Here is a 20,627-nt window from a genome sequence, read left to right as displayed (position 1 = left end):
AAAGCCTTCAGTAAATAGTACAGAGAGTATTTTCTTATTTGTGCTAAAAGAAATGCAAAAATGGTAAGCTTGAAACAGATGAGTGGAAAGGAGTAGGATGGGAGGGGGGATGGAAATGAGCCTTCTCAGAGTACAACTTTTTATATCATTTTGATTTTTGAAACATATAAATGTTTTACATATTCAAAAAACAAAATTAAATCCAAATGGATTTTTCAAATTCTAAAATTGAATGCAAACAGAAGAAAGCATAAATATATATATATATGTATATATCAAATTAAAAAATAACCACAGAGAGAAAAAAAGTATTTCAAGTAACTTTTAATTTTAAAAATCTTTTGATTCTGGCTAATTCAAGTTACTTTTCTTTCTTCTTCCTTTTTTTTTTTTTCTTGCAGAGATGAGATCTTGCTATGTTGCCCAGGCTGGCCTTGAGCTCCTGGCCTCAAGTGGTCCTCCCACCTGGGCCTCCCAAAGTGCTGGGATTACAGGCACAAGTCTCTGTGCTCAGCCCTCAACTTACTCTTATTTCCAACTGCCATCTGTAATAGGATACATGCTAAGGCCAAAAAGAACGGTAAATAAATGTGAAACTTGACTTACTAGTTTTGTTGACAGCTGTAATGTTAGTTCATTTTACAGGTCAACTTTACCAGGCCATGCGGTGCCCAGACATTTAGTGAAAGACTTTCGGTGTGTCTGTGGGGGTGTTTCTAGGTGAGAGTGACATATGAGTTGGTAGAATGAGTAAAAGCAGACTGCCCTCCCTACTGTGGGCGGGGCTCATCCAATCAGCTGAAGGCCTAAGCAGAACAAAAAGCCTGACTCTCCCATAATAAAAGAGAACTCCTCCTCCTGCCTGCCTTCAGGTTGGCACATCATTTCTTTTCCTGCCTTCAGACTGAAACTGAAACACTGTTTCTATCAGGGTCTGAAGCCTGCTGGCCTTTGACCTGGCTCTCCTGGGTCTTGCTGGCTGCAGACCTTGGGATTTGACAGCCTCTGTAATTGCTGAGCCAATTGCTTACTGTAAATCTATGTTTATTGTATATATTTATATTATGTATATGTTTATTGCATATATTTATATATATTATATGTTTATTTATATATGTTTATATATGTTATATATATAATATAAACATTATATAAGTTTGTTTGTTTTGAGACGGAGTCTCGCTGTGTCGCCTAGGCTGCAGTGCAGTGGTGCAATCTCAGCTCACTGCAGCCTCCACCTCCCGCGTTCAAGCAATTCTTGTGCCTCAGCCACCCGTGTAGCTGGGATTGCAGCCATGTGCCAATACGCCCGGCTAATTTTTGTATTTCATGTTGGCCAGGCTGGTCTCAAACTACTGGACCTAAGTGATCCACCCACACAGCCTCCCAAAGTGCTGGGGTTATAGGCATGAGCCACCATACCTGGCTGATAAATATTATATATGTTTTAGATGTACATATAAAAACACATACACACAAATCCTTTTGGTTCTGTTTCCGTGGAGAACCCGAACACATTGTAATTCTAAAACAGTTCTATTTTTATTTTGGATAAAGCAAATAATCTACTTAGGAAACAAGATTCTCTCTGTAAGAGAAAAGATATGAAATACAAAAGAAATGAAAATACAAAATAAAGGAAGATAAGAGAAGTCCTACACTGTGATGTTTGTGCAGGGAATGTCATTAAGAACTCATGACTGGCCAGACGCGGTGGCTCATGCCTGTAATCCCAGCACTTTGGGAGGCCGAGGCAGGTGGATCATGAGGTCAGGTGTTCAAGACCAGCCTGGCCAACACAGTGAAACCCCGTCTCTACTAAAAATACAAAAAATTAGCTGGGCTTGGTGGCAGGCACCTGTAATCCCAGCTACACAGGAGGCTGAGGCAGAAGAGTTGCTTGAACCCGGGAGGCAGAGGTTGCAGTGAGCCGAGATCATAACACTGCACTTCAACCTGGGCGACAGAGGTAGACACCGTCTCAAAAAAGAAAGAAAAAAAAAAAGAACTCATGATTACGTTGACAACGCATCTCCCAGCTTTGCTCGCTGAAATGGCCTGAGCACAACCAGTGCCCAGGGTTTGGCTTCTAAGTGTCATTCCCACTAAAAGGAACCAGGGATCCCTGGAGAAATGGCTGACTTTAGATCTGGGACAGAGAAAGCACAAGATGAGCCTGAGATGACTTGTGCTACAAAGAGAGAGAAAGGCAGTGAAGGGGAGAGAGAGAGAGAGAGGGAAAGAGAAAGAGAGAGAGAGCAAGAGAGAGCAAAATAAATAAAGGTAGAAGAAGAAAGGAAGCTCCTCTTTTACAGAAATCCAGCTAATATATGTAGAAAAGATTATCAAATCTAAAACATAATTTTGCAGCTCTCAATGTAATAACTGATTGAGGCAAGGATCTTCATGGATTCTTTAACAGCTGGACACAATATTGTTAGTGATGAGTTATTCAAACAATCTCAAAGTATCCCCCCTGCAGATAATTTGACAGTTGAAAACAACAGCAAACTGCAGGTATACAATGGAGATATCTGGTGGTCCCAGTCTTAGCCAAAATATCCAACTTGCATCACAAATATTAGGACAACCTGATAGCATGTGCCTCTTGATGTGATGAAAGCACAGGTTTTCAAGGTCACTTCTGTAATGTTCTTACCAATGTTGTTTAAGCTGAATCTAATCACACATTTAGACTTCAAGTACTCTGAGTTACAGGGAAAAAATAAGAACCAGGAACACAGTAAGCACCACCATGAAGAGACAACCAGATGAATCTGGAAGGCAGAAGATGGCACAAGACCATTGGTCTGAACTCTTCAAAAAGTGCATCACAAAAGATATAAAAGCATGTGGACTGTTCTATAATAAAGAAATTAGGCCGGGCGCGGTGGCTCAAGCCTGTAATCCCAGCACTTTGGGAGGCCGAGATGGGCAGATCACGAGGTCAGGAGATCGAGATTATCCTGGCTAACACGGTGAAACCCCGTCTCTACTAAAATACAAAACTAGCCGGGCGAGGTGGCGGGCGCCTGTAGTCCCAGCTACTAGGGAGGCTGAGGCAGGAGAATGGCTTAAACCCAGGAGGCAGAGCTTGCAGTGAGCTGAGATCCGGCCACTGCACTCCAGTCTGGGCGACAGAGCCAGACTCCGCCTCAAAAAAAAAAAAAGAAAGAAAAGAAATTAAAGAGCAGTAACAGTCACATGCAATGCTTGAACCTTAATAGGATCCTGAATTGGACAAAGGAATATATACTGCATGAGAAGATATAATGAAATTGTTCATTTAATTAATTAATTTATTTTTGAGACAGAGTCTCACTGTGTTGCCCAGGCTGGAGTGTGGTAGTGCAATCTTGGCTCACTGCAACCTCCACCTCTTGGGTTCAAGCAATTCTCCTGCCTCAGCCTCCTGAGTAGCTGGGACTACAGGCACGTGCCACCACACCTGGCTAATTTTTTGTATTTTTAATAGAGATGGGTTTTCACCATGTTGGCCAGGCTGGTCTCAAACTCCTTACCTCAAGTGATCCACCCACCTTGGCCTCCCCAAGTGCTGGGATTACAAGCATGAGCCACCGCACCTGGCTGAAATTGTTCATTTTACTAAGTATGATAATGATATTACAATTAGGTAGGAAACCATTCTAAGGCGATTCGTGCTGAATTATTTAGAGGTGAACTATTGTGATGACTACAACTTATTTTCAAATAGTTAAGCAAAAAGAAGTGGATATATGTATGTAAATAACAGAAAAAAGAGGGAGGGAGTGGCTGGGGGAGAGGAAAAGGGAGACACACAGAGAGAGAGAGAGAGAGAGAGAGAGAGAGAGAGAGAGAGAGAGAGAGAGGAGCACCCAAGCGTGCACTGGAGAGAGAACAAGCAAATGGAGCAAAATTGGTGACTCTGGTCCAAAAGTGTAGAATTTCACTTTATTATTTTTTCCATTTTTCTGCACATTTGAATATTTTCAAAATGAGAAATTGGGAGGAAGGTACTGATGATAATACTTGGGGAAAATCAAGTGAGGTTGCTGCAGGAAACGTAATGACAGACCCGTGCTCTTAGATAAGAATAGTAACTTCCCCCACAGCTGGGGAGGAGTACAGCTGTCAGTCAAGGATCACTCTGTGAGGCTGAGTGTGCAGCATTAATGCAAAACAGCAAACCTAATCCACGTGCCCCGGGCCATTGCTACAAAAGCAATGGGTGCTCTTCCCGGGTAGCCCCATGTTCCAGGGAGCCAAAGCTTGCAGCGTGAGGGGGTCTCTTCTTGGAACAGAGGTCAGTGAGCGAAGTCAATTCAAGGCTTGGCTTTGAGAGATCACATGTCAGTTGCACAAACAGGATGAGAAGGCAGCAGAGTGAGTGGCGGAAAGGAATTTGTGGCTGAAGGAAGAAACGTGGGCTCAGAGCTGGAAGCTTTATATAATTTTATACATGACAGCAGCGTTTCCCAATTTCCGGGAGATATTTTGGCTATTGTTGTTAACAGAGGACTTTCTGTGACCTCTCAGTGTGTTTCAGTTCTTTCACCTGTCCCTACCCTCGCTGCCCCCTGGTACTCAATGATTTCCAAGACCTCTGCTTCCTCTCCCTCCTCCACAACACTAAAAGAAAAACCGTGCAGCTATTTTCCCCAATGCCTGCTCAGGGCTTTCAGGCTCCACCTTCCCTGAAGAGCCTCCTCTGTTACTGGGGTTTTGAAATAACCACGTGGAAACCTAGAGATTCCCAACTGGGCACAAAGAATTACTGTTTCACTGTGTGAACAAGAATCACATATTGTTCAAGTTCCCTGTTGGATTGACTATTTTTAATCTACTACAAGCAAAAACCTCATCAATGTTGAAATGGTGTGGTCAAAGCTAACTGGTTTAAAATACACACATATGGTGGCATTCATCTTTCGGGTAGGAATTTATTTGTATTCCTGCGCTCAGCTGTGCCATGAGGGGTAGGTTGAGAGGAGCCGATGCTGCCTGAGCAGTTCATCAGAGAGAACAGACCAGAGGCAGAGCACCTCACAGAATGCCCTGCGGCTCCACTGCTTCCGTCGAATCTGTTCAAAATATTGCTTGTGGCTTTCCACAAACTAATTGCCTTGAAAAATCAGATTATAAATGTTACTGAGTTTGAGGATAAGATTGTTGCTTTTGTTAATCCAACAAGTCCCTGTCTCCATAAAAGGTCCATGTGTCCCATGAGTACTAAATATATGTAGACTTAATACCAGCTAAAACGATTTATGCTCCTTTTTGTACTGGGAACATGGTTTTGCCAGATGGTATTGCAAGCTGGCTACATCTGCTTTCCTTTCCACCCTGGCTGCTAAGATGTTCAGAGCCAAATTTGAAGGCCACCTCTACCAATGCAGTCAAAGCCTTATGACCTGCATTTGGGTTACTATTCTTATTTTTGCATCCTCATGATTTCTTCTTCTTCTTTTTTTTTTTTTGTTTTAGATGGCATCTCGTTCTGTCACCAGGCTGGAGTGCAGTGGCGTGGTCTCGGCTCACTGCAGCCTCCACCTCCCGGGTTCAAGCGATTCTCCTGCCTCAGCTACTGGTAATTGCTTCTTAATTGGTTCTAGCTCTGTAAGTTGCTTGGAATCCTTCTTTGAATGAGGAGGTGTATAAGGGATGGGAAAAACACCGGTCGAGCATAAAACACAGGAGAGGTTGCTCAGGCTCCCATTGCCCTCAGTTTGCATATTCATCAAGGGACCGTGGGGTGCTCTTTGCCCTATTCAGGGACAATAGGATGCACACCAGCAAACCAGGAAGCCTGAGCCCAAATCCTCTATAAGAGTAGCACATGTATGGAGAGCAGCTCTCCGTAAATGGAAAAGTACTCAGTAGCAATTTTCCCCAGTGCTGTTGGGGGAAGCCAATAAACAAAGCTGACATTGTGGCATTTTACTACATCAAGGAATGAGCTAGGGCCGCAGGACATTCCCTGCCAAAGGTATCAGATCTACAGACATTTCCATGATGCACAGGCTGCACCTGGAGCCACCTGAGAGAAACAGGAACCGAGCTAGACACTTGATAGACATTTACTCTGCAATCTCCATGTGACAAATCTGTAATAGAACAATCTTATTCCATTTCACACACAAAGAAACTGAGGCTCACAGGAAATAAATTGTCCAAGGTCAAGTAACTGCAAGAAAATGGCAAAGCAATACTTAAAATTAAGGTGTAGGCCAGGCATGGCAGCTCATGCCTATAATCCCAGCACTTTGGAGGCTGAGGTGGAAGTCTAGGAGTTTGAGACCAGCCTGGGCAACATAGCAAGACCCCAGACCCACAAAAAATAAAAGAAAAAAAAAAAAAGCTGGGTGTGGTGGCATGCGTCTGTACTCCCCGAGACTCACTATTCAGGAGGCTGGGGCAGGAGGATCTCTCAAGCCCAGGAATTTGAGGCTGCAGTGAGCTATGATCACACCACTGCACTCCAGCCTGGGTGACAGAGTGAGACTCTGTCTCTAAAAACGACAACATAAAACAAAACAGAAGCAATAGGCTGGGCAGGGTGGCTCACGCCTGTAATCCCAGCACTTTGGGAGGCCGAGACGGGTGGATCACCTGAGGTCAGGAGTTCAAGACCAGCCTGACTAACATGGAGAAACCCCATCTCTACTAAAAATACAAAATTAGCTGAGCGTGGTGGCACATGCCTGTAATCCCAGTTACTCGGGAGGCTGAGGCAGGAGAATCGCCTGAACCCGGGAGGCGGAAGTTACAGTGAGCTGAGATCGCGCCATTGCACTCCAGCCTGAGCCACAAGAGGAAAACTCTGTCTCAAAAACAAACAAACAAACAAATAAAAAACAGCAGCAATAAAAGACATGGTGCATCTGATTTCAAAGTCCTGACTTACTGCAGCGTGTCTAAAGGTTCTGTTCAATACCTATCCTTGCCTGTTTCCCCCAGGTCATGGCATGAATGTCACTTCTCTTTTGAAACAGGCTCCTCCTGACGAGGCTGCTACATGAAGTCTACAAAGCATTTTAATTCTTTGGAGTAAGCGAACTTTAAAAACATAAAGCCATGTGGAATGAGGCCAAGGAACCACTGGATAGCTGCCCGGTTTGACTTTGGGTCCCTGTGAGAATTGGAAAGCAAATGTCGAAGAACGGATCTTGCCCTCTGGCACCCGTGAATGTCACAAAAAATTCGTGGAAACTCCTAGAGAAATTCCTCCGCCTGTGTTAAGACTTTTGTAACCCTAATATGTAAGTGCTACCCTGCGGCTGGCCACCGTGGTGGCCACGGTGCTAATGCTGGTGCCCCGCACTGTTCAGCCCCCACAAGGGACCCCTGAGGACCCTCACCTCCTGCCTCTCTCCTACCTGGGCAGCTGCTGTTCCCAGCCAGGGTTGCTGACACTTTGGGAACTGCACTGACCAGTGGATGCTACACTCTGAGCTCCCCTGCAAACCCCTCAGTGAACCTGCTTCAGAGCTGGTGCCTGTCACATTGCACATCCCTCGAAGCCATCTCAGATAGCGTGTCCGAAAATATCTGTCTTCCCCTCCAAAAAGAATTTTTGTGCTCCTCTTTTTCCAGTAAATCTCCAATCCTTTTTCCCTTCTTGTGGCTCCTCCTGCTTCCATGCTGATATTACTAGCACTAGTCTAAGTTCCTCATCTGTGCCATGCTATCTCCCATCACCAAGTCTTTGCATGGGCTGTTCCCTCTGCCTGGGACACCGGAGCACGTGCCTGTCAAATTATGTGGATGTTTGTCCCCTCCAAATCTCATGTTGAAATGTGACCTTCAGGCTGGGCGTAGTGGCTCACGCCTGTAATCCCAGTACTTTGGGAGGCTGAGGTGAGCAGACCACCTGAAGTCAGGGGTTCAAAGACCAGCCTGGCCAATGTGGTGAAACCCCATCTCTACTAAAACTACAAAAACTAGTTGGGTGTGGTGGCACATGCCTGTAGTCCCAGCTACTCGGGAAGCTGAGGCAGGAGAATTGCTTGAACCTGAGAGGTGGAGGTTGCAGTGAGCCGAGATCATGCCATTGCACTCCAGTCTGGGCAACACAGCGAGACTCTATCAAAAAAAAAAAAAAAAAAAAAGAGAGAAAAGAAAAGAAAGAAAAAAGAAAAGAAAAGAAAAAGAAAAGAAAAGAAATATGACCTCCAATGCTGGAGGTGGGGCCTAGTGAAAGGGGTTCAGAGCATGGGGGCAGATCCCTCATGAATGTCTTGGTGCCCTCCCTGTGGTCCCCATGGTCATGAGTTCACGTGAGATCTGGTTGTTAAAAAGAGCGTGGCACCTCCTCCTCCCTCTCTCTTGCTTCCTCTCTCACTGTGTGACATGACTGCTCCCCTTTCACCTTCCATCTTGAGTGGAAGCTTCCTGAGGCCCTCACCAGAAATAGATGCCGGTGCCATGCTTCCTGTACAGCCTGCAGAACTATGAGCCAAATGAAGCTCTTTTCTTTGTAAATTACCCAGTCACAGGTATTCCTTTATAGCAACAAAAAACAGACTAACACACCTGCCCCAGGTCCCCTCCCTGGCTCTGACTTCCCAGGAGCTCTTCTAGGTTAGTTACCTCCTCTGAGCAGGCCTTTTGACTTCTCCAGACAGTTAGGCCTCTGCTCTGAAGTCCTGTTATATCCTAGGGGTCTTTAACTTTCATCGCCCTGTCACTGGTATTGATTGTCTGCCTGTCCCGCTGGCCTCCCGGCCCTCTGAGGGCAGGAGCCCCATCTGTGCGGACTGCTGCTCCATATCTCAACAGTGCCTGGCACAGAGCAGACGCTCCATCAGTGTCTGATGGGTGAGTGAGTGAGCTCTTAAAGAATGAAGATCTAACTCAGACTGATGCTGTCACAGTGGTAATCATAAAATGTCCACAGATTTATGTAGCTCTTCACAATTTAAAAAGTGCTTTCTCCCTGCACTTTGGGAGGCCGAGGCGGGTAGATCACCTGAGGCCAGGAGTTGAAGACCAGCCTGACCAACATGGTGAAACCCCATCTCTACTAAATACAAAAAATTAGCCAGGTGTGGTGGTGCACTCCTGTAATCCCAGCTACTTGGGCGGCTGAGGCAGGAGAATCGCTTGAACCCAGGAGCCAGAGGTTGCAGTGAGCCAAGATTGCGCCATTGCACTCCAGCCTGGGCAACAAGGGCCAAACCCCATCTCGAAAAAACAAAAAGGGGTGCTTTCACATATGTGATTTTTATAACCCTTTAAAGTATGTGTTTCTTATAGAAGCCTTGCCTTTTCAAATCTTTTATTCTTCCTAGTATATTTTTGCTTTGGAATTGGTATCAACTCCTATCTCCCTATAATTTTTCATTTAAATAATTGACATTCATTTAGCCACTTTACCTCAGATCTCTTATTTAAAATGCAGAGAAGGCCTTATGATGCCAGTTTTACACCTGAGAAAAATAAGGTCCCCTGACTAGTGAAACAGAGGCCCCCCGGAGCCTGGGCTGTCTGCCTCCATGGTCTTGGTCTCACAGTGATCTATACTCACCTGTAGTCACTGGACATCTCCATATACGTCCTTCCAAGTTCACATTACCATTGGTAACTGGCCCACAGTCTAATTCCACCCTAGTCCTACTCATGCACCCACATAACAGGAGCACGGTAAACCAGAGACTTTCTAGATTGTCACTCTGTGCATTTCATCACCGGGCAAAATACATGTCATTTTAAATGTCTGCATTTTCATCAGAACAAAAACTGACAAGAATGAATGGTTTGGTTGAAGTTGCTTTTGTCGAAGCATATGGAAATGATCAATTTCTTCCCCAAATGAAGTGGAAACATAGTTTGAATACAGAAATATAACCCAGATCATTCTAAGGGCAGCTTCCTAGACCCCAAGTGGCCCTTAGACCACACCTTGACTGTTACTGGGTTAGTAATTTATTTATTATTATTCTTTTTTTTTTGTTTGAGATGGAATTATGCTCTGTCACCTTGGCTGAAGTGCCGTGGCGTGATCTTGGCTCACTACAACCTCCGCCTCCTAGGTTCAAGCAATTCTCCTGCCTCAGCCTCCCAAGTAGCTGGGATTACAGGTGCGCACCACCATGCCTGGCTAATTTTTTGTATTTTTAGTAGAGATGGGGTTTCACCATGTTGGCCAGGCTGGTCTCGAACTCCTGACCTCAGGTGATCCACCTGCCTCAACCCTGCAAAGTGCTGGGATTACAGGTGTGAGCAATGTGCCCAGCCAGGCTTAGTAATTTTTTAGATTCATAAGACATGGGCCAGAATTGAAGCCAAGTTCAGACAACTCAAGTGTGGAGATCCCCCTTGGCTCTAATGTCAGTGGCTTTCACTGTAGGGAAGGGCATTTGTCCCTCCTGGGAGATACTGCTGCTGCTGCAGCACATTTGCCCCTTGACTGTGGGTTTGGCACAGGGAGAGCCTCTCCAGGGCTAACCCTGAAGCCATCCCATGCTTTCTCTTATTTAAATGAATAAATGTTGGGATGGGTTTAGTGCTCACACTTGTAATCTCAGCATTTTGGGAGGCTGAGGTGGGAGGATGGCTTGTGGCTGGGAATTTGAGACCAACTCTGGCAGCATAGCAAGACCCTGTCTCTACAAAAAAAAAATGTTTAAAAATTAGTTGGGTGTAGTGGTTCACACCCATAGTCCCAGCTACTCGGGAGGCTGAGATGGGAAGATTGCTTGAGCCCAGGAGTTTGAGGCTGCAGTGACCTATGGTTGCACCACTGAACTGCAGCCTGGGCAATAGAGTAAGACTCTATCTCAAATAAACAATAAATAAATAAAATAAATAAATGCTACACGTTAATTTAATGTAATCTGACAAACAACAGTAGACTGAAATACCATCTCCAGGTGCCTGTCATCCTCAGAGTGGGCTGGCATGAAAGATTTTCATTATGGGCAGGGCGTGGCAGCTCACGCCTGTAATCCCAGCACTTTGGGAGGCCGAGGTGGGCAGATCATTTGAGGTCAGCAGTTCAAGACCAGCTTGACCTACATAGTGAAACCCCATGTCTACTAAAATACAAAAATTAGCCGGGCGTGGTGGCAAGCACCTGTAATCCCAGCTACTCAGGAGGCTGAGACAAGAGAATCGCTTAAACTCTGGAGGCGGAGGTTGCAGTGAGCTGAGATTGCGCCACTGCACTCCAGCCTGGGCGACAGAGTGAGATTCCGTCTCAAAAGAAAAAAGAAAAAAAGATATTACTCATGGAGAAAATGGCACTGATGTGACCTGAAGAGAGAAGAGCTTCTGCCAGTCTCCCAGAGCAGCAGCGAATGGGATATTCCCCCTTCTCTGTTGGGGAATTGCTAGAAAACAACAAGCAGAACAAGAAAGAGAAACACGACTGGGAGTCAGCTGTCCCCTGAAGTACGGTGGTGAGGAAGGAAGGGCTGCTGAAAGAGAGACAAGGTCCAAGGGGCCGGCCATGAGGGCACAGCTGAGTCCTGCAGGCTAGGAGGCTCCCTCCCTGAGGAGCACACACATACATCCCATGTCTGACACAACACCAACAGGTGTTGGGCCAGGGCTGGGCCCTTCCCTGAAATCTTGAGACCCAAAAAGGGCAGCACAGGACGGGGAAAGGTATGGACAAAGCCTGATTCCAGGACTTTTCCCAGGGGAAAAGTTTACAGGAGCTCACAGACCCTGGTGAAAGGATTCCTGCTAGCCTGGAACATAATTCAAGTTCTCTTGGAAGTATTAATAGCTGGCCCAGGAAGAATTCTCCTCATCCGAAGATGAGAAATAACCGAGAAAGAACGGACTCGGCAATTTGAAGCTGGAAAATCCGGCCCCAGCTCCTCTGATATTGGCCGTGACTCACTGTTCCGGCCACAGGGTCCTCTGGTGGCCCAAGACGAGGCCCCGCCCCAGGCTTGCTCTCGACTTCTCAGGAAGTGAAATGATGCAGGGAGCATTTTGCACTCCCAGAGGGCTGTGGCTTAGAGCCAAGGGAAGGAAATCCACCCCTGCAAGAGGATTCTAAGATGCAAAGGGTGTTTCAACACATCCCTGGAACCACCCACCTCTCAACTTATTGTTACATCAAATAAAGCCTAAGTTATTTTAATCGGGATTTTCAGTTACTTGCAGCCAAAAGCATAATAATGAAAAGTTGTATAGAATGTGCCATTTTTGAAATATAAACAGATAAACTAACAAATAAACAATGCAAACACATATGCTTATCCATGCATAAACTATAGAACAATAAATGAGAAGCTAGGAGAAGTGTGGCTTTGCGGGAAGAAAACTGAGTGTCATAGCGATAAGGTGAAAGCAGGCCCTTTTGTCCACTTTGGAGATTTTTTTTTTTTTTTTTGAGACAGGGTCTTGTGTTTCCCAGGCTGGAGCATAATGGCGTGATCATGGTTCACTGCAGCCTCTAACTCCTGGGCTTAAATGATCCTCCTACCTCAGCCTCCCAAGTAGCTGTGACTACAGGTGCGCCACCATGCCTTGCTGATTTGTTTTAGTTTTTGTATAGATGGGGGTCTCATTATGTTCCCGAGGTTGGTCTTGAACTCCTGGGCTCAAGTGATCCTCCCACCTCAGCCTCCCAAAGTGCTGGGACTACAGGCGTGAGCCACAGTGCCTAGCACTGGTTTTCCTCTGGATATACTGCCTAGTCAAAATAAGTATATATATATTTTTTACATCAGGAGATTCTCATTGCAAATATTGCTGCTTTGCTCTCAGGGCTCCAGGCTGAGACAGGCTGACCTATAGACAGGCTGACCTACCCTGGGCAAGATCCCAGCATCTCCATTTGTCTCCAGTCCTTGTCTTTTGAGCCTCTCCCATTTGCCCTCCATTTCTGCACATGGTCCTGACTGCCCCCTCCCCTGCCTTCTAGGTGGAGCACTCACCCCTGGGATCTGGCACAGAGACTCCGCCCCAGCTCCTCTGATATTGGCGGCAACTCCCAGTCCTCAGGGAGTGCGAGGCAGGACATTGCCTCTGGGACCTCTTGTTGGTGCTGGCCCATCTCCACCAGCTTTGCCCTAGACCTCTCCGGAAGCAAATCTGACCCTGGGTGTATTTTCCTCACTCAGAAGACTGTGGCCCCAGGTTGAGTAAACACATGCCCAGCAATCCCAGAGGACGCCACAAAGCAGGACTGAGTGCAGTGAGGGGAGTGTGGACTGTGAATCTGAAATGAGCTGCTGATGGAGGGTTGACTCTCAGGAAATGAGAAGGTCTTTGCAAATCAGCTGGCAGCTCCTGAGGAGATTATTTTCTCCCTGAGTAGATGTTAGCTGAAGATACACTGACTACCAGGAGAAGACATGAACTTTCGGAGAGAAAAACTGCCCAGTACAGGTGTCAAACACAAGGCTGCTCGGAGCGGAAGTTGGCCATTCTGTCCAAGACGACCAGGTTGCTCGTGATTCCAACACAGACTCGAGACTTGTCTAGGCAGAGGGTGAAGAAATCCAGTGGCCTGTGGGCCTGAAGGATTACTCCCATCTTCCTGAAAAGTAGGGGCTTGGGGAGCTGGGAGTGCATTGTGCAGAGGGGAGGGGCTTCTGAAGCCACAGGCTAAAAGGGAGCCTGGTTCTTCCCCATGTGGGCTGGGAGACTCACATCTAAAATCTACTTCATAGTTTATATTCTAGGGTAGTAAATTTCTTTCTTCCCTTCTTTTTTTTGGGGGGTGTGGTGATATGGGAAGAAAAAAGAATCCAATAACAAATGATCTGATGTTCTAATAATATTTAACAACTCTTGAATTAGGTGTCTGCACTGTATTGAAAGAAAATATTTGGCTATTGGATTAAAACCTAAAAACCCTTAGAATAACAATAAATAAAGTACAGTTCTGACAACCCAAAACACAGTGAACGAGTGCCCCAGGGGAAGTCTGAGGGCTTGATCCAGAACTGCAAATGCAAGCTTGAAATCTCTTTGAAGTCTTAGGCTTGGTCTTTGAAATTTCATCCAGTTTTAAAATTCATTCTACCCATGAATGTTTATTTTAATATGAAAATCATGTTTTTTCTCCTCTAAAAATCACTCAGTCAAACCCAGTGCTCTAGGAGGGTGTGGCAGGGGAACACATGGGCCAGTTTCAGATGCCCAGGGATTTGAATCATCAGGTGTCCAAAATCGCCAGCCACATTGAGACAAAGGCTGGTTGGCGACTGGGCTGCCGTAGATGGCAGGGACAGGGAGCACAGGTGCCAGGTTTTGGGTGATGGCCAGAGACGATCTTCAGCACCTTTCATCAAAGAACGAGGAAAAATAATTCTACTGGGAGTCACACACACACGGGCTCACAGGACCTCTAACATCCTTGGCATCCTGGTTATACTGTGCATTAGTTCAGGGAGGTTAGGCTGAGATAACAAAATAGGCCCAAATGTGCAGTAGCTCAACACCATAGAAATATAACAGCTCATAGAGGGCTAGATGGGCAGCTCTACCCCATGTAGTCATCCAAGAACCAAGGTTGATGGCAGCTGATGGTAGTCACCTTTAACATATAGCTTTCCTGAGGGTTGCCACCTCAACCATCCAGAAGAGGAAACAAGCATGTCTGAGCATACCTGCAAAGTTTTTGTGTTTGTTTTTGTTTGTTGTTGTTTTGAGATGGAGTCTCACTCTTTTGAGCCAGGCGGGAGTGCAGTGGCCGATCTTGGCTCACTGCAACCTCCACCTCTCGAGTTCAAGTGATTCTCCTGCTTCAGCCTCCTGAGTAGCTGGACTACAGGTCACGTGCCATCCATGCCCGGCTAATTTTTGTATTTTTAGTAGGACCAGGGTTTCACCAGGATGGTCCCCCTCGATCCTCTTTTTTTTTTTTGTTTTTTTTTTGAGACGAGCCTCGCTCTGCACCCAGGCTGGAGTGCAAGTGCCGGACTCAGCTCACTGCATAGCTCCGCCCTCGCCGGTTCACGCCATTCTCTCCTCTGCTCAGCCTCCCGAAGTAGCTGGGACCACAAGCGTCCGCCACCTAGCCAGGCTAATTTTTGTATTGTTTAGTAAGAGACGGGGTTTCACCGTGGTATCAGATGTCTCGATCTCCTGACACTCGTGATCGTGCCCATCCGGCCTCGCCCAAAGTGCTGGGATTACAGGCTTGAGCCACCGCGCCTGGCCGGTCTCGATCTCTTGAGCTCGTGAACTGCCCACCTTGGCCTCCCAAAGTGCTGGGATTACAGGCATGAGCCACTGCGCCCAGCCTGCAAAGTTTTTATAGGCCAGACCTGGAAATGACTGACACACATGGCTGCTCACAGCACTCAGTCCGATGATCATACTGAACTCCAGGTATAACCGCATACCGCTATTTCTCCAAGAGAAAGAGAACGAGTTATTTTGTTAATTACTTTTTTCTTCTTTTCTCTTTCCTCCTTGTTCCTTGTTCCCCACTTCCCACTTAGCTCTTTAGAAATGCAATGAAAACCTTCAGCTTCCCTTCGCCAGAGGCTCCCTACATGATACTCCCAGATGATCTAACTACCTGCTTACTTAGAAACTCCAGAGCCATGACTCTCTCTCACCAGGAGATCGCCTCAAGAGACAACACTCAATCTGCAACCTAAAGCATGTCCATGATGGAACTCGCTCCCACCTGGAGAACATCTCCAGACAATGGCCACCTTACAACCTAGCTCTGCCCAGGACGGCGCCAGCTGGACCACTCAGTAGATAAGGCAACACAGTGAGTCATGTAGACCTTGCACCTGCTCGCTCCCTCCCCTGCGTGCTGCTCATGCCAGGTTCCCGTTTAAAAGCCCTGCTTTCTGCCCACAAAGGGAAGCAGTACCCTTAAAGGCAGGAGTTTGTACATCTTCCCCTAAGCTAAGACTTAGAATAAAGTCACTTTCTTTACATCAGAACTCACCCCTCTTCATTGGACTCTGCAAGTAGCGAGTGACTGAACCTGAATTTCAGTTAACACAAGGAAGTCTGGGAAAGAAGGTCTAGCTGTTTATTCAGGAAGGGAAACCTAGATTTTAAAGAGTGGCACTTTTTTTTCACATCACCTGAGGCCAGGAAATGACATGAAGTTGTGCACATTCATTTCGGGTAGATTAAATAATGAGATAGCTGCCACACCTGTCACCAGCACATTTCTGGGTAATCCTAGGCTCACTTCCGTACTTCAATTATGTAAAAGAGCCTTTGCCCCCAGTCAGTGAGCTATTGGAAAATGTACTGCATCAGTTATTTATTTCTGAACATCAGTTATTCCCAGAGCTTGATCTGATTCAGTTAGTTCCAGGCTCTCTGTAATGAAATTAATAAAAATACTTGTCACTCTAAGGAACTGACTAGGTACATTGACTAAGAGGTCTGAAGACCTATATTTTTTTGCTTAAATGATCTCTTTATTCTTAAAACTGTCTTCCATTTCAACCTTTTAACTGCTTAATAAGCATTTCTCTAGAGTTCAAGAAGTTTCCATGGCACTAATTCAAATTAGAGTCTCGCTCTGTTGCCCGGGCTGCAGTGCAGTAGCGCAATCTTGGCTCGCTGCAGCCATTGCCTCCTGGGTTCAAGCGATTCTCCTGCCTCAGCCTCCTGAGAAGCTGGGACTACAGACATGTGCCACCAAGCCCAGCTAAGTGTTACATTTTTAGTAGAGATGTGGTTTCACCTTGTTGGCCAGGCTGGTCTCGAACTCCTGACCTCAAGTGATTCATCTGACTTGGCCTCGCAAAGTGCTGGGATTACAGGCATAAGTCACCACACCCAGCTGGCATATGACCTTTTTCATGGTAAGTTTGCCCTGCTAACTTCATTTGTGCTAAAGCAAGCACAAATGGGGTTTATTGTTTCGCCAGCTCTAATGGTCACTATTTGCAATACATAAAACCAGCATAACATCTATGACGGATCTTCCTCCTAATTGAGACACTTTATACTCAAACTCAGAACCACTGTTTTCTGGCTGCTTTTGACTAGAAGGTGAACATTCCAGATACAGTTTGGATGTTTGTCCCCTCCAAATGTCATGTTGAAATGTGACCTCCAATGTTGGCAGTAGGGCTTAGTGGGGAGTGTTTGCATCATGAGGAAGGATCCCTCATGAATGGCTTAGTGCTCTCCTCATAGAAATGAGTGAGTTTCTCACTCTGTTAAATCACATGCTGGTGCCATGCTTATGTAGCCTGCAGAACCACAAACCAAATAAACCTCTTTTCTGAATAAATTACTCAGATTCTGGTGTTCCTTTATAACAAAGGAAAACAGACTAACACAGTCCCCTGTGTTAGTCTGCTAACACCCTGGTTGCATCTCTCAGCCAGCGTCCTACACAAGGCAGACTATATAAACTATTTAATGAAAACTCACCTTTCCAAGGCCAAGAGCCACCTTGAATCTGTACCATTTCCTTTAGGCCTTCTATTTCCAGAAGGTTAGGGCTCATTTCAAAGCCCTGGGGCTCACACAGGTCTGTCTGCCATTGCTTTATCTTGCCTCTTAGCAACTTGGTGGCACCACATCGATTCTCTGCACAGTATGTCCTGAGCTATGCCTTTGAATCTTTACCCAAAGCTACCACATTGCACAGCTCCAGCGAGAGCTGTGCTCTCTGTGCTACATGAAGACCCTCCATTCATTATAAGAATTTGGGAAGACCGCATCTGAATTCAGGCTTTCAAGTCTTTGGGGAGAATGCATAGGTGGTTCTTGAAGCTCCAGTACCATCCTACAGGAAATATTATGTCAGCTGCAATTGAACCAAAAGGGGGGAACTTCCATTTTTAATGAGATGGTTTGAAAACCAAATCATTACAAACATCTGGTAATATGGAATAATGTAGGATAAACATGATTTTAAATGCAGCTTAAAGAGTGAGTTGAATACCAGAGCAGTGAGCAAGTGAGCTGATACTGTGACTGCCCAGAAATCATCAACCTCAGTAACCTTGGGGCTTGGGTTTCGGTATTCCTGCTAAGATAGAAGGCAGAGTTTTCATCTCATGCAAGTAAAGAAGACTCCCACAGCAAGTAGGAACACTTAAAGAACAACAATCTCAATAAAAGATTAGACTTGATAAATATCCATGTAATATCACAGTGGCATTATAAGAGAGCTTTTGTGTTACTTACAGCACTAGGAGAAAAAAAAAACATCCTTCCTGGAAATTTATAACTGCACTTCATTCAAATTTGGGTTCAAATTCACACTATCAGCATGGTTCACAAAAAGCCAAGAAAATAATATGAAAATGGTTCCAGCCAATAAAAACCCCCAGGGCACCAAACTCAGGGTGCACAAGATTTTCACAGAGGATGAGCTCACAATCAAAACTTCCACAATGCCCGAGGAAATAATCCACCATGATTAAGAACCAGCAGACATAATAAACAATAGTATTAGAACCCAAGGACTTCAGAAAATGGGATAATCTTATAAATTATAAACTAAGAGTATTTGACATGACTATTGTCAGAAAGAAAGGAAATCAAAACATAAGAAAATAATATAACATTATCAAAATGAAATCAGGTAAAATAAGAAATAATCAAACAAAATTAAAATGTAAAAATAAAAATCTAGCCAGGCAGGGCAGTTCACGCTTGCAATCCCAGAACTTTAGGAAGTCAAGGTGGGAGGATCACTTGAGACCAATAGTTCAAGATCAGCCTAAGCAGCATAGCAAGTCTCCATCTCTAAAAAAAATTTTTTAATTAGCTAGCAAAGTAGCATGCATCTGTAGTTACAATTACTTGGGGATCTGAGGGAGAAGGATTGCTTGAGCTCAGGAGTTCAAAACTACAGTGAGTGGTTGGGTACAGTGACTCATGCCTGTAATCCCAACACTTTGGGAGGCCAAGGCAGGTGGATCACTTGAGCTCACAAGTTCAAGACCAGCCTGGGCAACATGATGAAACCCCATCTCTACTAAAAATGCAAAAAACTAGCCAGGCATAGTGATGCGTGCCTGTAGTCCCAGCTACTCAGGAGGCTGAGGTGGGAGGTTGGCTCAAGTCCAAGAGGTGGAGGTTGCAGTGAACCAAGATCACACCACTGTACTCCAGCCTGGACACTAGAGTCAGACCTTGTTTCAAAAAAAAGAAAGAAGAAAGAAAGAAAGAAAGAAAGAAAGAAAGAAAGAAAGAAAGAAAGAAAGAAAGGAAAAGGAAGGAAGGAAGGAAGGAAGGAAGGAAGGAAGGAAGGAAGGAGGAAAAGAAAAATGAAAGACACAGTGAGCTATGATTATGCCACTGCACTCCAGCCTTGGTGGCAAAGTACAAAACAAAACAAAAACAAATTTAGTAATTGAAATGAAAAACTCAGCAGCTAGGTTTCACCTGATTTAGACACAGCTGATTAGAGAATCAGTGAACTGGAAAGTAAATTTGAAGAAATCATACAACAGGCAGTACACAGATCAAAAAATGCAAAAACACGCAGAATATGTAAATCCATAGAGACATAAAGCAAATTGCTGGTTGTTAGGGTCTGGGGGGATGAGAGAATGGAGACCAATTGCTTAATGTGTATAAGGCTTTCTTTCAGAATGATGAAAATATTTATTGCTAGATAGAGGTGGTGGTTACATAACATTGTGACTGTACTAAATTTCACTGAATTTCACTTTTAAATTGTTAATTTTATGTGAATTTTTGCATCAATAAAAATATATTTTTAAGGAAGAAATATTCAGATAAAATGAAAATATCCAAACACATGTAATAGAAGTTGCAGAAAGAGAATTACATGAATAAGGAAAGCCAGTACTTATAGAGAGAATGGCTGTAAGTTTTCTGGAATTTATCAAAGACATGAATCTGTGGATTCAGGAAGTACAACACGTTGTAAGAAAAATAAACAAAACAAGTCCATATCTGAATACATCAAGATAAAATGCAAAACACAAGACAAAAGAAGATCTTATAAGCCACCAGAGAGGGCATTCTTTAAGCTAATAGTAAATATATTCTAACAGCAGCAATAAAAACCAAAATGCAATGGGATAATATTTTCAGAGTGCTGAAAGAATACAACTCTTAATCTAGATTTCTACAATTGTTAAAGCTATTGTTCAAGTGTGAGAGAAACTTAAAAATATTTTCAGGCCAGGCAAGGTGGCTCATGCCTGTAATTCCAACACTCAGGGAAGCCGAGGCGGCAGATCACCTGAGGTCAGGAGTTAAAGATCAGCCTGGCCAACATGGTGAAACCCCAATCTCTATTAAAAACACAAAAATTAGCTGGGTGTAGTGGTGCACACCTGTAATCCCAGCTACTCGGGAGGCTGAGGCAGAAGAATCATTTGAACTCAGGAGGCAGAGGTTGCAGTGAGCTGAGATCACACCACTGCACTCCAGCCTGGGTGACAGAGCAAAATTCTGTCTCAAAAGAAAAAAGAAAAAATATATACATTTTCAGACAAACCAGGACCGAGAGCATTTAGCCTATTAACTCTCACTGAATGAGCACTTAAAGGATTTCTTTAAATTCTTTTAATTTCTTTAAATATCGGAAGAAGTAATTAAACCCAGAAGAAACAAACATGACGTAAAAGCAATGGTAAGCAATGAAACTGGTAAGCATTCAGAAAAATCTAAACAAGGAACAGCTGTACAAGAATGATGACAATGTGTAGGAATGAGGTACAAAAGTGAAATAAAATAGTAGATAACAATGACATCTATGA

The 20,627-nt window shown here is 44.7% G+C and overlaps 1 long non-coding RNA gene across 1 annotated transcript in view; it reads left to right on the top strand.

Moving 5' to 3' along the window:
• LOC108527927 (uncharacterized) overlaps window positions 1-17,169 on the top strand; it is a 23,234-nt gene extending 6,065 nt beyond the window's left edge. Inside the window, exons 2-3 of the long non-coding RNA XR_001884980.1 lie at window positions 402-580; window positions 15,393-17,169. This is a non-coding gene — a long non-coding RNA (uncharacterized LOC108527927). The remainder of the gene's footprint in view (window positions 1-401; window positions 581-15,392) is intronic.
• Window positions 17,170-20,627: the final 3,458 nt, after the last annotated feature.

This window comes from Rhinopithecus bieti, unplaced genomic scaffold (assembly GCF_001698545.2).
Source record: "Rhinopithecus bieti isolate Rb0 unplaced genomic scaffold, ASM169854v2 scaffold_758, whole genome shotgun sequence".
NCBI lineage: Eukaryota > Metazoa > Chordata > Mammalia > Primates > Cercopithecidae > Rhinopithecus > Rhinopithecus bieti.
Note: the sequence above shows the minus strand (reverse complement) of the source record. Positions and strands in the feature narration are given on the sequence as shown.